Raw genomic sequence first — 17,192 nt, 5'->3', positions numbered from 1 at the left:
AACCAGTTCGGTTCAGTTGTTAAGTGATGCCACAATGGAGGCGTTGTCGTCAACAGTAAAAACTTAAAGGGGCGCTAAAGAGAAAAGCGATTTTCCTCTTGCTAGTAAATTAGCTTACCGCGAGAATGAGTATGCGAGAAAACACGTAAAAAAAAATGCAGGTAATGACGTCACGCACCAACTCGCTGTGACGTCATAGATTTTGAAGGCGTCTGCAAGGGCCTACGTAGTTCTTAATCAGTACGTTGTTGATCCAATATGTGGTCAAAATGCGGAAAAGACATTGTAAATCCGTGACAACACGCTGACAATCATGTGCAGGGAATACGGCGCGAAATTTAAAATTGATATCTTGTTAATTTTCAGGGGCGGCAAGCGGAGAGGGTGGGGAAAATGTTTGTATGTGAGCGTGTATGCCTTTTTTGTTCCGTCCGTGTGTTTCTTGCGCTGCAGTATCTCAGAATCGATGTCGTAGCCAGGGCAGGGACGCGGGGGGATGAAGGGTCGAAGTCAAGGATGTCATCCACCATTCTGCGTAAAAAACGTTGAATTATTTTGGTTGCTAAGAAGTTGTAATGCGTCACATGTGACCAAGTCAGCCTATAGCGGCTGCGCCGCTCGTCATGTGTTGAAGATCGGATAGAGGTTGTTAAAAATAATTGTACGCAACATAATCAAAAAGCAGCAGCTCCACTACAACAAATGCGCTGCCAGGTTGCATGGTGCAGCAAAATTTCTCTAGCAATCAGCCGCTTGACAAACCCGCAGCAACGGCCGCTCGAGTCCGCGGGCGCTCACAGTACATGAGTGCATGCTGCTTCGACGGTGGGCGAGCTCCGCTTGCGCGTGAAAACTACGCTCAAAATACGAATGAGATAAGGAATGCATCACTGGGAAGAGCAAACGTTAATTGGCTAAGGTCCGTATTATACAACGACGAAACCTCTGCCGGGAATTTTACAGTGAGCACCTCCAGCAGTGCGCACATGTGTTGCTTCCTCTCTTCTGATGGCCTAAAAATAATTAGGTTCACTCTATCAGCAACATATGACTCAAGAGCAAGCTTGTGACGTCTAAAAAAAGAACCTGTCATACGTGCTCACGATGGTCGAACAGTTCAAACTGCACTTGTTCTCCTTCTCGTGCCAGAACACTGCAGCGTCAGTCCGAGATCTTTGCTTTATGAAAGTGCCGCTTTTACAATACTGTATTCTTGTATGTCTGCAGATATAATATTCAACACAAGCCGTGCGTTTATCACGATAATTTGCGGCTTCGGGCATAACAGCAGGGGAAAAATACATGCGTGCTGTACTGGAGGCGCTCACTGCAAAATTCCCGGCAGAGGTTTCGTTCTATAATATGGAACTTGTTGGCAATTAACACGTTTACCCTTCACAGTGATGCAGTACTTATTTCATTCGTCCTCTGAGCGTAGTTTTCACGCGCAAGCAGAGTTCGCCCACAGTCGAAGCGGCCGCAGCCTCGAGCGGCCGTTGCTGCGGGTTGGTCAAGCGGCTGATCGCTAGAGAAATTTTGCTGCTCAGGACGTCTTGAGGGGCTAGTTGGTTCATACTATGCAGGAAAATTTGCGCTAAACTAGAAAAGGACAACACAAAGAAGGAACACTTCAACAGATCGAGCGCTCGATCGTTGAAGTGTTCCTTCTTTGTGTTGTCCTTTTCTAGTTTAGCGCAAATTTTCCTGCAAATTTTGCTGCGCCATACAACCTGGCATCGCATTTGTTGTTGTGGAGCTGCTGATTTGTGATTATGTCGCGTACAAAGAATAAGCGATGCATTTGGGTATTTGAGACGGCTTGTCGTTTTTGCTGACCATAATCTACTGCGACGCGCCTTTTTTTCAAAATTGTCACGTGAGCTTCCGGTCTTTCGCGACAGAGGTGACGGTTTTCCTGCACTCCCGGGGTGCTCACTTTCTGTTTCGCCAAAATCGGGGTCTTGATTTTCGATTATTATTATCTCAAAATACGTGCGTTTTTCGCGTTAAAAAAATAAAATGGGCATGTCATAAATTGTCACATCCTACAACTCTTCCATACAAACAGTGACCCTAAAGTTAATAATTAAAAAAATTAATTAACGAGTGCTTGTTTAATTACTCATTTGAATGTAACTTTAGGTGCGGCAAAGTTTTTCCGCCTCGGCGTAGAGTTCGCTTGCGAAGACGACAGAGGTTCTACTGTCATTGTTTTTTTTTATAAAAATATCTGTATTGTCTAAAAAAACAAAAAAACACCCTGTATATTTTTTTCGGGCGAACAAAATTTTTCTTCACAAAACTAATTTCGAAAGCATTGTTCTGGGCCTGTCTCTACAACAAATTTCATCTAAATTGGGAACCGGGACCTTGGATCTTATCTGGAAACCCACGAATGGGTCATTCCATATCGAGTGTGCCCGATGGCTTTTTGACCATCTTCAATCCCGCTAAAAAAAAATCCTGCTAATATATGTGTATGTGAGAAGCAATTATTGAGGAGGTATTTTTCGGGGAAAATAGTTATGATTCCTAGAGAGCGCTTCTAACTTCACGCACGGAAAACTGTGTCACGCAAAACAATTGAAAATCGCTGCTTTGAGCCATTACTATGATGGAGAGAAATAACTTTAATGAGGTTGCCGGCAGCTTGGCGGTGTGGCCAATCCCGCCAAGATGGCGGCCAGACGCTGCTTCTGCTGCCCTGCTGGACGATCTGAGCTGAGCAGCACGGTCTCCTTCCCATCGTGAATTTTTCGGTCCTGTCGTGCGCGCTTGTAGGCAGGCACAAATAATGTGATCCATTCCTTCTTTGACAAAATTTACATTTGGCCGAATATTGTTCTGGCTTATAATGATCACGTATGTCACCGGGTTTCGATAGGTATAGCTTGAAGGAGGCGCCATGTCACCGCCTGCTGTTTATTAAGTGATGGGGCAAACGGACCCTCCCCAATCTGTTCACAATATATCTCCCCGAGTCCTCTCTGAGCCCCAGCCGCGCCGCCCCGGTGGCTCGGCTTCTGAGTTCTCGATCTTACTTTTTAAATCTGAAGGCGTCCGTCTTCCATGACTTTGATAGTCTATTCGTTTTTGTATCAATTAGCGTTATTTTTGGACATGACGAAACATCGCGAAATGCTGCGTGTTCAACGTTTTTAATAAAAAACAGTGATTATTTCGTGAGGAATATATTCATACTATGGGCTTTATAAGTTCATATACTGAATGGTAAAAATACTGCTGGAACGAATAAAGCAGGAACATTGTGGCAAGAATGCATAGGTGGCGAAAGGTCTATGTCGATAGTCGTTGCGTTAAAGGGACAGACCAATAATTGAGATAACCCCACCAATGGAAAGATTGTCTATTTTAGGCTAAAAACGAACCCTGTTTTTCTCTTTAAACGCAGATTTATATTTTTATTTCTTCACTAAAAATTACTTTTGGCGCCTCACGCGGCGAAAAAGTGAAGATGCATTTGATGGTGATCCCGTGACTTTTTACTGGTGTGCGCTATCAATTGTCTCTATATTAGCATTGAAATGCAGTGCACTTTTTTACTGTAATCTTTTATAACTTAGAACGCGCAAATATGTCTTCGTTTGTACTGAGAAGCAGCATGAACGTTGTTAATTGAGGGCTCAGCTGCACCTGCCGACGAGTTGGAGAAGAGCGTCTCGTGGCCTTCGCTCTGGCAATGTGCCGTGGCGCGTTGCCAGAATTTTCACGTAAAAAGCGAATGTCACATCAAGCGAGCGAATGAATGTCTATGCAACTCTGGAACCGAATAACTATACTGGGGGCTCATTCGCAAAAGCATCAGGTAGCATCCTATATAGCCCAAAGGAAATTTTACACTTCACTCCTTGTTCTAGTCGCTCGCTGGCTTGCGGTCAAGATAATACCTCGTAATTTCCCTCACCGGCTGTTCATCCTGTAGCATTACACGTACCACGCAGGTTTTGCAATCCGTGTGCATGCCTACTTACTTTTCTTGCAAATACTTATTTTTAGAAGCGTAGCAGTGTATTTTTAGTGGAACGTCTGATGGAAAGGTGGACAATACTACCTGGTGGGCAGACAAAATTACGTAGTCTTGCGCTGCTGTGCGCACTAACAGAAGATAAACTTGATTACTTTGTCTATGACACAGTTCATAGATGTAAGTCTGCTGGATATAACGCTACTTTTCTTTATTTATTCTTGCAATAGTAAGCGGGCACATTTCGCGGGTGAGGTTGTTCCAACAATGAGAAGTATATAGCACGTAAGGAAAATGCTCGTACGCGATGTATATTTTAACACACTTTGATCAATTAGCGTGTCATAGGACTAAGAAAAATTACACATCTCCCCCTACGGGCAACCATGGTGGGATGCGAAAGCATCGCGGGGGTGCGCATCGAGTTTCCGTTTCTCTTATGTGACTTATGAGACGGTGGTTGTCGAGGCGTTTGAATTACCGCTTGCCGACGCTGACGTTTACGTTCGGCTTCCCGAGCCTTCTTCTAAGGTGGTGGCGCTGCAACTAGCGCCGACGTTGACGTTGTTCATGGCGTTTCGCACACCGTTGCACAGATGGAGAATGACGGAAGCACAGCGAACGCGCGCTTTCGCGGCTTCGAGATTCGCTTGCCGGCGTTGCCGTTTACGTTCAGCTTCGCGAGCGTCCATGGCCCCGTTGCGAAGAAGGGTGCAACGGGAGCGAGCGCGCACCGCATTATATACGAGCGCACAGCTGTGGCGGAGAGAGAGAAACGAGAGAGGAAAAACGAAGCGGAGGCAGCGCTCACGTCCCCTCCTCCACCCCACGGGAGGAGAGGGAGCAGAGTTGGCGCATGCGCAGTATGGGTGTGGACGCCGCAGAACGGACACTGCCCCGAGCGTAAGATGCTTTCGCATCTAATAGAACGCTTGGAGTGGATTCTACTGGACCGATTATATAGAGGGACACGCGTGGAAAGATAGGAACAGACAAGTGCGCAGTAAAAATGTAGCCAGATTTAAATTGGCTGCATTACTTTCTATTTTTACAACAGAGCTGTTATGGTCGAGGTTTGCCGAGCGTCGGGGACAGAAAATTACCATCAATCTGAACCTCTCGATGACAGCCCAAGCATTCTGCGCAAATGTTTCACAAGAGAAACGCGCCCACCAGCTCTGCTGTGACCCAGCCTGGCGCGATTTAGTGTAAGCTGCGCTAATTTTTATATCTGTATTTATGTTTTCTAAATGGCTTCCTGACGTGACGGAACTGAAATGATCAAGTGATGGTAACGTAAATATACGAGCTTTTGTATTCGAAAGTCGTAGTAAAGATTTACTTCCAGTAATTATATAAAGCACGCATGACGATTGCGGCCGCGTTATAGATCCTGGTGGAACGAGGTGAATTGCCGGAGAGAAAAATTATGAGAGCTTTCTTGTCAGGAAACGCGTTATGCAGCAACGCCGTGTCACTATGGAATTAAGAGGGAAATGTAAAACTTCCGTAGGACTAGAATGCTGCTTGAACAACGTGCACTTTTGAGAATGAGTGCCAAATATTGTAGCTCGTTTCCAGAGTTTTCGTTCACACAGTTGGGCTGCTCTACGGGAAATACTCTTATTTGCCCCTGCAGTTGTAAGCAGGCACAGTTCACCGAAGGGGTGCTGCGAACGATGAGAAGTGTAACAGAAAAAAAAACAACTAAGCATTTCAACAGAATATATATATATATATATATATATATATATATATATATATATATATATATATATATATATATATATATAGGTCATCTTTTCGTCCACTTTACTTTCTTCACATTTATATTCTAAGTACTACAGATAACACCCCCTGTACTTTCCTTGGCGTTATTGTCTGTTAGTTCTCATTAATATTGTGTCTAACAAAGATAAACGAGCCTTTGAAAAATCATCTGCTTTCCTTTATATATATATAAATATATATATATATATATATATCAATACCTGCTTCTTTCCTTCTCTATTTTTCTTGCGTGTGTATGATTGCGACATGAGCCTTACGACTATGATGACATTGTTAGTTTATTATTTATTATTTAGTTTTCCGCAAGTATCTATTGTATCACTGTGTAATCAATGTGACCGCTGGCATATAAGTGACCGTTCCAGTGTCCTCGTTTCATTCTGACGAAGGCCGGGCCCACGGCCGAAACGTCAAATAAAGCTTCTTTTCACTTGTGCGTCAACACCTTGCTTCTGCTATTACTCCCGGATCCGGCGACACCTCTCCTCGAATATATATATATATATATATATATATATATATATATATATATATATATATATATATATATATATATATATATATATATATATATATATACTCCCCGCCACGGTGTTCTAGTGGTTATGGCGCTCGACTGCTGACCCGAAGGTCGCGGGATCGAATCCCGGCCGCGGCGGCTGCTTTTTCGATGGAGGCGAAAATGTTTGAGGCCCGTGTACTTAGATTTAGGTGCACGTTAAAGAACCCCAGGTGGTCGAAATTTCCAGAGCCCTCCACTACGGCGTCTCTCATAATCATATCGTGGTTTTGGGACGTTAAACCCCAGATATTATATATATAATATATATATATATATATATATATATATATATATATATATAACGTCTGTGTTGACCTGCGACACCCTCCCCCCCCCCCCCCCCCCCCCCGAACAAGATTTCTGGCTACGCCACTGGTTGAAGCAGCAATTTTGAGAAAGACAAGGTGCTTGTCGAAACAATGGCTGCAACGGTCTCTCATCACTTCAAGCCCTCATTTCCCCCTCAACTTTTGTCTTGTAAGTATGAACAATAAACACACACATTCAGCGCCTGCGTGTGCCTTACTGTTGTTCATTGTCTCATCAATTGTTATCGATTAGCAAAATTTATTTTCGCAGCTATAAGGTTTCTGGAGGCGCCCTGCCAGCGCGTGCATGGCCCTTTCCCTCCTACTCGCAGCCGTCGACTCGAAGACAACAGGTTGGAGATCAAGTTGCCCACAGAATGGACCGCTAGCTCTCAATAAAATCTGTAAACTCCGGCTATATATTCAGTGGCTCTTCGTCCGATGACACTTGTAACTATCCTCAAGTTCTAGCAAAAGTACTGCACGTCACTGTAAGGCCGTTGTCTCTGTAACGGTATTTTTTTCTTCTCTTTCCTCGGTTGACTGCGTCAGCAACTTCCTCGTCGGTGCCAACGCATCCGACGCAGCGAACGTGCAGGCCGCCGTTTCTCCGCTTTCGCCCCAATTTCGCCAACTTGGCGCTCAAGTATATTCGTGCACGTTTCCCGGACTCGAGGAATGCAGCATTCCGGATCATTTGTGTTTTGAATTGCAGTTTGTAAATATTGGCCCTCGTATTCGAATCGGACCTGCTGAATAAATACCAATCGGAGTTTTGGTTTTAACTGAAGATGTTAATCTGTCTGTGTATTATTCGTATATAGAGGATCTGTGTGAAAAATACTAAGGGATGCATTGTGGTCGCGGAAATATACAGAACGGTATTCATTAATTCCCGGAAAAGTGGATGCGCGCCTTCGTTACGCATGCTGTTCTCCCACGGCGTTCGCGTAAAAAAAAAAAAGAAAGAAAAAAAAAACAATCGGGGGATCCTTAGAACTTTCCAAGAATGTAATGGACCTTCTCTTGAACTTCGCTGTTGAACTGTCTGCTGATGTGCTTCACTCTATAATGAATGGCGCGTGTATCAATCTGGCATTTCACAACCGGAATGTGTAAAAGCGATGCAGTATGCTTCATGCTACTTGACAGATCATAAGGTAACGCTTGTGTGCGCGGACGCCAAGCGCTCGCTTAAGCGTTGCTGGAAATCATAGGCGTGCGCACGGGGGGGGGGGGGGGGGGGGCACCTCCTATAGTCACCTAAGAGGAGGGAGGGCAATGTCTGCCCCATACTTTGACTCAATAGGAAGTGGTGGCGCTGTGATGAGCACCCCCCCCCCCTCCTGAAGGGGAACTCTGCTCACGGGAACGGTCTGTGCACTTGTGCTGTGAATCAAGTAGACAATGATATGTCGTTGGTAGTGGCTGTGGAAGATATGTGTTGTTGTGATTGAAGTGCGTACTGGGTGAGTTGGATCTCAAAGGGTGCGAATAAAAGATGCAATTGAACAATATGGTTGCCATCGTCTGAGTTCATCGCAACTTAATTAAGAGAAAGTGTTTTGAGAGATGGAAGTTTTTAGTGCATTTGAGTTGTTCTGAGTTCATTGGAACTTAGTAAAGAGAAACTGGCTGGAGAGCTTGCATGTACACGTGATTGCAGTGCTGCTAAGCGGGCAGAGAGATGGGCTATAGTGGATGACTTGTGACGTAACGAAATAGCGCACAAAAAGACGACGGACCGTATCCGCCTGTTCCAGCGTCTTATTGTACGTTATTTCGTGGCGCAGCATCAATTCCCACACGACTCTGGCAGAAGGTAAAGTAAACGATACTCGGAAATTCTACGAACATCATTACAGCATTTCTTGCTAAAAACTGCAGCGCAAGAAAGACACACGGTCGAAACAAGACGACGAGCGCTCGTCGTTTTCTTTAGCCAAGCTGTACCAACACGCCCAACAGAAAGCCTAAGAGAAAGTATGACCAAGTTTCAATATAAAGTCTGACAGGAATACCAGGACATCGGCACTCAGTTGAACGCAAACTTCAACATCACACCAGCAGAGCGGTCATCACTAAGTTCAGCACATCAGCATACACCAGCAGATCAACAGAAGGCTCAAGTAGGTTTTCGTCTTTACATTTCGCCTTTCGTTCAACCACCCTTTGTATATGTTCGTTACACCGTGGCCTCCGCGATTGGAGGCCACGGTTACACATAACACACAAAAGTTGAAAAATTTTGGGAGGAGGGGGTGGAATCTGACCCTCCCCCGGGCTACACCAATGCCCATTATAGCTGAAATATAGCATAGTGCGTCTCGTCTAGCCACCCCTGTCACCGGCTGCAGACGCGGGACGGCGTCAGCACTGCAGTCGAATCCCGCGCGAGCACGCTGTCTGACTGGTCTGAAAGGTCGTTGACTCTACGTCTTGCCGTCGCTCTTTAACGTCTCGTAAAGAGAGCGTCTGCTTTCCATGTGCTTATTTAATGAATGGCCTTAGTTCAATCCACAGAGAGAGGGCATGATCTCGACAACGGAACAAAATAACGCCTCGCGTAAGAACGACGGCGACAAACTTTCCTCCCGTGGCGTCCGAGTATAAGACGCGCTGCATTACGGCTGTTTGCCTCGAAGGACGTGACTGGTTGGCGCTCACTATAAGCCAATGCCGTGTGAAACTGCCAGAACGATGGCAAAATTGGTGGCGCGTTCAAACCTTGTAGTGCAGGGCGCAGTGTATACGATCCCCGTTACGTTTTCCCGCCACGTTTTACCGCAGGCTAGCCCGGTGAATCTGCTCCGATCCGAACGAAGCATCTCGGAGGGAAGGTAAAAACGACGGTAAAATTGGCGTTCAAGTCTAGCGCAGTGTGTGTACCACACGGGGCGACGCATTGCGCAATTACGGTCCCCTTGCCCGTGCAGGCCAGTCGACAATGGGGGAGAAATCTCCGCTTTCGGGGTGAAAATGCGTATTATACGAGGCAGCACGAAAGAGGCCTCGCTGCTTGGTCGTCGGCCGTGAAAGCGAAGCGCGGCCCACTTCCGTCGTCGGGCTCCGAAGCCGGCCACTGGAGCAGCCGTCGTTCCACTGACCCAGATGGCCTTCACCTTGGCGGCAACGACCGGTTGCGTCACGCGCGCCAAGCCGGCCATGTTGGGAGCCTCGGCGAGTGTGTTGCGTGGGTATATACTACGCACATGCAGCCTCCTCAGGCAGAGAAGAACACGGGTATGCCACATCAACGAGCAGCTTCTATTTCTAGACTTATACACTCCGTTTCATACACCAGCTGCAACACTGTAGAAGCTTGGGAGACTTCTTGCACTGAATGTCTTCGCACCAAGATATAGCTCTAGGTGTGATTCACTGATTCCCTTTTTTAGGGCCGAAGCTCCTTAAGGCGGCACCCGTTCGTCCCTCGTAGTCATAGTCGTAGTGAGTAACCAGTCTTACGCTTTGACCTCCAAGGTGGTGCCGGTGGGAGATTTTTCCTGTGCGTTGTTGAACAATAAAAAATTCGCAGCGGTAGCTAAAAGCCGACTTCTTCTGTCTCTCATTCCCATTAGCAGCCATTCTTTACCTCCAAGGTAGTGCCTGGTGAGATTTCTCCTGTGCGTGATTAAACAATAAAAATTTTGTTCAAAACGCCGTTGATTGATGAAATAAACCAACGAAAGACGCCAGATGTTTTGTAAAAGCAAAACGGAAGAACGCCAGATGTTTCTAAAGCAAAACGACAAGACGCCAGCTGCTTAACGAAAGACGCCAGATGTTTTCTAAAGCAATGGTTTTCTAAACAATGAAAATTCACAGCGTACATGTAAAATTAAAGTGAGCTGCAAGTCGTCATAACTCATCGAACCTTTAGTATAAACGCGCCCGATCTCACGTCAGTGATGATGTACTGGGCAGAATTCACGGAAGATTCACGGTTTACCGATGAACCTCCGCAGCTTCGCCCACTCATCATCATTCACTCCGTGGATATGCTGTGATTTTTTTTTAGGCTGAGTAATACATGAAGAAGTTTTGTGCCTTAGAGACAAACTCCGTCATACGGCTATCAATACGTTATTGCGCATTCCTTAACGTTTCGCTGTTTTTGATTACTGGTGTTCACTTGCGGCCGGTCGACTCGCACCAGCATTTACAACCACGAAAGCCGACCACGAGACGCGCGGAGTTATACATTTTGCTGACATTGCATGGCTTCAACAGCGTTGAACCTAATGTGTGAAACGGAGTGTGGAACTTACAGAGCAACACAGAAAAGTGACTATAGAAGCACACGAGCGCTCAACTAAGCTTATTTTGAAACTGAATGGAGGCTGTCCGCTCACAACGTATATACATGACTGTGAGCCAACATGTCTCTGCGCATGCGTGACAAAACAGCAGGAATCGTGTCTAGGCAGCCAAATAATCGTGTTCTTTATCTAAAAATGTGATCGAAGGACGACTAATGCATTTGTCGCTTAATCTTATGTGCAATCATGGCTTCAGCGATTTCCCGTGTGCTCAACTGAAAGAGATCGCTCTCGTAGTCGCACGTGGACGAACATCCACAAACTAGTCAAACTCGCGATTATACAGCTTATTGCTCTAATCTACGGCTTTGTTGGTCAGAACGTCGGAAATTACGTTAGCGGCGCTAAAATCTTTCGGAGAGAAACACGAAGCAATTCGGGACTATGCCAGGACGACACCCGTACTGTCTGCAGATTGAAAAGGTTTGTTTTTGGTCGGTTTCGTATATTGTACGGTGGTTTATGATACAAGTGAGCGAAGAACGAAAGGCCGATCTTTGCTCGTCAAAACCGCGCGAAGCCAATGGAAAATTGAAGCCAAGGAATACGAGTAGAGAATTGCTATAATTAGAGTAGAATGAGGTAAATGGGAATGAATATGGACGATCAACTACTTGCCATCGTTGGGAAACGAACCCACATCTTCCACATATAAATGGTATGCCTCCAACTGTCTCCCAAGAAATTGAACGCGTTGTGTTGTGACGTTTGTCGTGCTGGGCGCAGAGCATGTCGGGAATTAAAGGCATACAGTTGACGATCGTGAGCTATTTATGCACGAGAAGTGACGTTCCGTGTAGACGTGCAAGTGACGTTGCGTTTAGAATAGAGATACTTGGGCGAGTTTGTAAGGTTCCATGATGGTAGTTAGGAGCGGAGAAAGAAAAGGAACGCAAGATAGGAGAACCAGACGGGGAGCGCTCGTTCTTTCTGCTGGTTCTCCTTTCTTGTGTGTGCGTAAAAAACAAAAAAGAACTGTCTTTATGCTGTTTCTATTACAATATATGAAAGGCATCGATAATATAGTGGCCGCACAAGTATGTGCGGTGCTGTATATCTGTTTTCATACGTGTATATGTCAAGATGTATTTAAAGATACGTCACATATGCACATGTATATAGAACATATATATCGTCACCCCATTAAATCCAGTTGAAAGATAGCGCTTGTGCCTGTTCAATATTGGTCCTCGCTGTTTAAGCGGTGAGCAAGTGACCTAACCCCGAAAGAAGAACAATGTCTGACTGCAGCATGAGTGGAAACAGCGCAAAATTTTTACGGGTCACAAGACATAGATGGGTCGACAACAGCGCGCGCTTTTGTTGTCCCTTATTCGTGCGTCAAAATTTTGCGCCTTGAAGTCGTGAAGCCTCAACCCTAGTATCTGACTGATGAAAGTATGCGAGGTTCGCCTTCTTTTATGTAATTCAAGTGTAACTTGATGTTCCTATGCTGTCATCACTCACTGCCATCATCGTTGTCACCACACTTAGTTGCATGGTTGCTGTCCTGTCGTTCAGATGTGCACTGGTCTGGGCTAGTAGGCAGGAATTCATGGTTACTTGCGCTCTTCTTAAGAACGTGTGTCTGTTTTGCTCTAGTCCCAAGTAACCGCATACCATGAAGTCCTGTCGTCATAGGTCGGCAAAAAATATTGGAGCTCACTCAGGCTCGCTCAAGAAATATATTTTGCTCTGAGTACTCACTCGTCCTCAATCACCAACATTTTCCTTAACCGGACTCACTCGGACTCAGGCTCAATCAACTTTTGCTCAACCAGACACACTCGAACTCAAACTCATCAACACATTCTTAGCCGGACTCACTCAGACTCAATCTCACGGCTTGACCTGAGTCTGAGTGAGCTCGAATGTGTCGACTCATGAGTCCGTTAGCGTTAAATTAGCTTTTTCGATCATGGTGTCAATGCTCTTTAACGCCAATATCTGACGTAATCTGTGCTTTACGATACTCTTTTTAGTCTGGTACGTTCAAATACAATTTATCAGTGGTATCAATCCAGTGAGGACATTCTTAAGAAATACGCGACTCACACGAGATATCTTTATCAAGAACTCCCCATGAAAGAGCTTGCGGGGGGAGGTCGTGGCACTTCCCCCCGTAACTCACGCCTCTCATCAATAAATATTGAGGTGGCGCATGAACTCTGGTGCGTTGATATGCGTGTGAATAGACTTGAGTATAAACGTAAGCCGAAATAAGGCTGATAGTAATGCTGAAGATGAGTAGATAAGACCATAGCTCAGCAATAAAAGGTGAAGTTCACTAAGACTCACTCAAGAAATGTATTTCGCGCTAAGGCTCACTCGGACTCAGACTCACCAATATTTTCCTCAAGTGAACTCACTCGAACTCAAAGTCACTAAAACTTTGCTCAACCGGACGCATTCGGACTCAAGCTCACCAAAATATTACTCACCCGGACTCACTCGGACTCAGACTCACGGCCCGATCTGAGTGAGCCGACTCATGGGTGAGTTTGCCGACCTATGCCTGTCGTTTCTCCGTGACGTCATTTAACACCACGTGCAAGCATTTTTCAATGCGTGTCTTGTGTTCAGTCTTTAGGACACAATCATACTGAGAAAAATGACATGACCGGCAAATTAACCGGAACATATCGCGAGAAACTGAACGTATGAGCCAAATAATTTCGACTGTCTTTGTTATGGTACATTCGACTGGTCGTTTGAGAGCGCTCTGACTGAGTTTGAAACTGTTGAATTCAACAGCTTTAAACCTTTTCAACGAGAACAAGCTGGTATGCAAGTCATCTTTCTCCTTCCTGATTATGTTTTGACCCGATAATGTTAGTAGCAATGGTTAGTTGCTATTTTACACACTTTTTTCAGCGCCTTCGGAGCGCTCGAAAACGACCAGTCGAATGTACCATTAGATGCGAAGCAGCTTTTGCTCGGGGCTGTGTTCGTCCTTCCCTCACGCGTCCGCTCCCCACTGCGCATGCGCCAACTCTCCCCCCTCTGCTCGCGTGAGCGCAAGGAGGAGGGAAGAGGAGGGGCATGAGCGCTGCCTCCACTTCTTTTCCTCTCTCCCGTTTCTCTCTCTGCGCTCGCTCCCGTTGCACTCTCCTTCGCAAAGTTGAACGTGAACGGCAACGCCGGCGAGCGAATCTCGAAGCTGCGAGGCAACGCGAAGCCGAAGCGCAACGGAGACATCGAGCTGGGGGGTAACATAAGCGGTACACAACATATACACAACTCCACACACAAATGAAACATACACGCAAACATACAAATGGAACAACAATGGAAACACAAGTGAACACCCAGCGCTGCTTCGCATCCCCACATGGTTCCCTTTAGTGGGAGATGGTGTAACTTTTTTTCGACGTGCAGCCCGGTGCTCGTAAAGCGTATACGCAAACTCAGTGCCCACCACTGGTCAGTCTCTGTCCACCGCTCAACCGACTAGAATAAAGTGTGCTGAAGGTAATTAAAGCTAAATAAGGGTGACTGTCGGCGTTGTATTGTTTCTTCTATGCACTGTTATCCAAGTCCCAACAAATAGCAATGTCAAAATATTTTTTGAACGGTACAGATCTGCTAGCGAACAGCGAAGGAAACATTTTTATTATTCGAAAACAATATCTTAATTCTGATAAGGACAACTTATGGTAAACAGAGCTGTCGTCACAGAATTATAAAATAAAACTGAGGGTACACTTGTCTGTACCCTCAGTTTTATTATATAATTCTGTGACGACAGCTCTGTTTACCATAAGTTATCCTTATCAGAACTAAAATATTGTTTTCGAATAATAAAAATGTTTCCTTCGCTGTTCGCTAGCAGATGACGTAACACATCATCGTTGCCGCCAGCTATTTGATGTCCACGAAGGCCTTTCACGAGCTGATTCCATTTTATGCCTGCAGATTTCATCACCTAACCCACTGCCGTCCCTGGTATCGCTTATCTGTCTTACGCGTTACGCACGTGACCTGCCCATCTCTTAATGTCAACTGAGATATCGTCTAGCCCTGCTTGTTCTCTTATCTAGCCGGCTCTCTTCCCGCCTCTTAATGTTACGCCTATCATGAAACTGTTACTGCGCACGCGCATTGTTTCAGGAGGCAAGTTTGTGTGATTTCAATAAGTCTGCGTTCGTCCTGTCTACTCCTACTCTGGTGTCTCGTCCCAAGCGCAGTTTACGTAATAATGTCTTACCAACTGGCCCCCCAACACACGCTCCTTGACTATCGTTATTCGTTCCACGGCATCGGACGGTCTTTAATTTATTCTCCAGTTTATTTCTTCCCTCCAAGTTTCTCTGTAAACAACGCCGCTGTCCGGAATTTTTTTTTACTCGGCCTGTATCACTGCTCTATAGATACATAAGCATTTTTTGTAATATGATTATAGCTGCCTGTAATTGGACTTAGTTGCCCAATAACACTCCATAACATAGCTTATGAAAATGGTCATACAGCTTTAACATCAACCAAAGTTGAATGAAGTGCTCTATTTTGTATATGCGACAGCATGCTCACGGGAAAGCTGATTGATATGAACGTTGTCTGATAACCCCTCATTGAACCAGGCGCCAATATTTTGTATTAAATTTTGTCCATTTCTAAAACAGCCCTCTCGAAGTATATTGTAAACGTCATTGGAACTTCTTTATGCACCAAATGAAATATATACACTCTATGAATTAAAAATTTTTTTTCTTGGAGTTTATTTCCTGCAAGCCAGTCACTAAGCGACTGCAAATATTCGGCTGCATTCACTTTAAGTTTGCTGGAAAGAACACATTGGTGTCATCAGCGTCCATAATAAATTCTGAATAATTATCTGTGTTTACAAGGTCATTAAGATAAAACAGAGATAATAACGCCTGCATTGGTAGCTTTTCGTACTTCAGAAACTATAGCGCGCTAAACGAACACGAGACAATATGAACACAGGACAAGCGCTTACTTGCAACTCAGGTTTTATTGCAGATGCTGAGCATATATAAACACGCATCTGAAACTGCAAGAGGAAAATGGAGAAGATAAATGGGAACATGTCATCTAACACACATGTCGACACGTGCGTGTTTATATAAACCTCAGTTGCAAGTAAGCGCTTGTCCTACATGTGTTGTCTCGTGCTCGTTTAGCGCGCTATAGTTTCTGAAGTACGATGAACTACCAACACGCCCAAAACGTCCTCCCTTCTGATTGGTAGCTCAGCACGCAAGGTGCCATGCTGCTAAGTTCGAGATGGCTGGTTTGATTCCCGGCCACGATGAGGGTAAACATCCGTAAAAGTGAAAAAACTATTTTTTTTTTACTTTACAACCCCCCCCCCCCCCCCCAGGGGTGACATGGGGGGCCTTCTTTTCTCCGTGCTTAAATTCAGGCTTGCGTGAAGAACCCCAAGTGGTCAATCCGGAGTATACGACGTGCCCCACAATCAGAACGTGGTGTTGGCTCGAGAAATAATAACGGCTCTAGTTTCGATCTCTCACAGAACACCCTTTTTGGAAAGCACCCCTTCTAGCTGAACGAACTGTTTCCTATTCTCCGAATAGTTTCCGATAAGTCTATTCTACAAAAAAACCCTTGTAATTTTAATTTTGCCGATGAAAATTCGCAGCTTTTAGATTCAAATGCTTTCCTGAAGTTTACACCCGGGGAAACCTTTCTTCCTTCAATAGTTTCAATAAATCTAATGCTTGCTCTCTTGATTGTGCTTTTTATAAACCACACTGAAGTTTCGTTATGACAATGTTTTCCTAACAACTTTCGCTCTTTACCTAAAATTGCATTTTAAAATATTGGAAGAGAGAGAGAGAGAGAAAGGTTAAGTGAAAGGCAGGGAGGTTAACCAGAGGTTTTTCGGTTTGCTACCCTGCACTGGGGAAGGGGTAAGGGGGATAGAAAGGTAAGGAAGGAAAAAGGAGTAAAAAAAAACGCACACACACTCAAGCACGGGAGCATCACGGTCGTTTAGCGAGGTCGGTTGAGCGGAGAAACTTCAGCAGCGCCTTCGTCGCTTTCTGGTTGGAAGCTAGAACGTTCCGGCACTCCAAAATTGATTGTTCAGAAAGCGGCTGGTCATCGAGGCGTGCTAGCGTTGCTGAGAGCTGTTGTCTTTGGGAGCTGTAGTGAGGAAATCGGTAATACGGCAATAGGCCGGTAGTTATAGACATTGTCTTTTTGGGAAGTTAAGATCTGTATCATAATGGAAGTGGCAG

Source organism: Rhipicephalus sanguineus, chromosome 10, assembly GCF_013339695.2.
Source record: "Rhipicephalus sanguineus isolate Rsan-2018 chromosome 10, BIME_Rsan_1.4, whole genome shotgun sequence".
In the NCBI taxonomy this organism is placed as follows: domain Eukaryota; kingdom Metazoa; phylum Arthropoda; class Arachnida; order Ixodida; family Ixodidae; genus Rhipicephalus; species Rhipicephalus sanguineus.
This window is presented reverse-complemented; position numbering follows the sequence as displayed.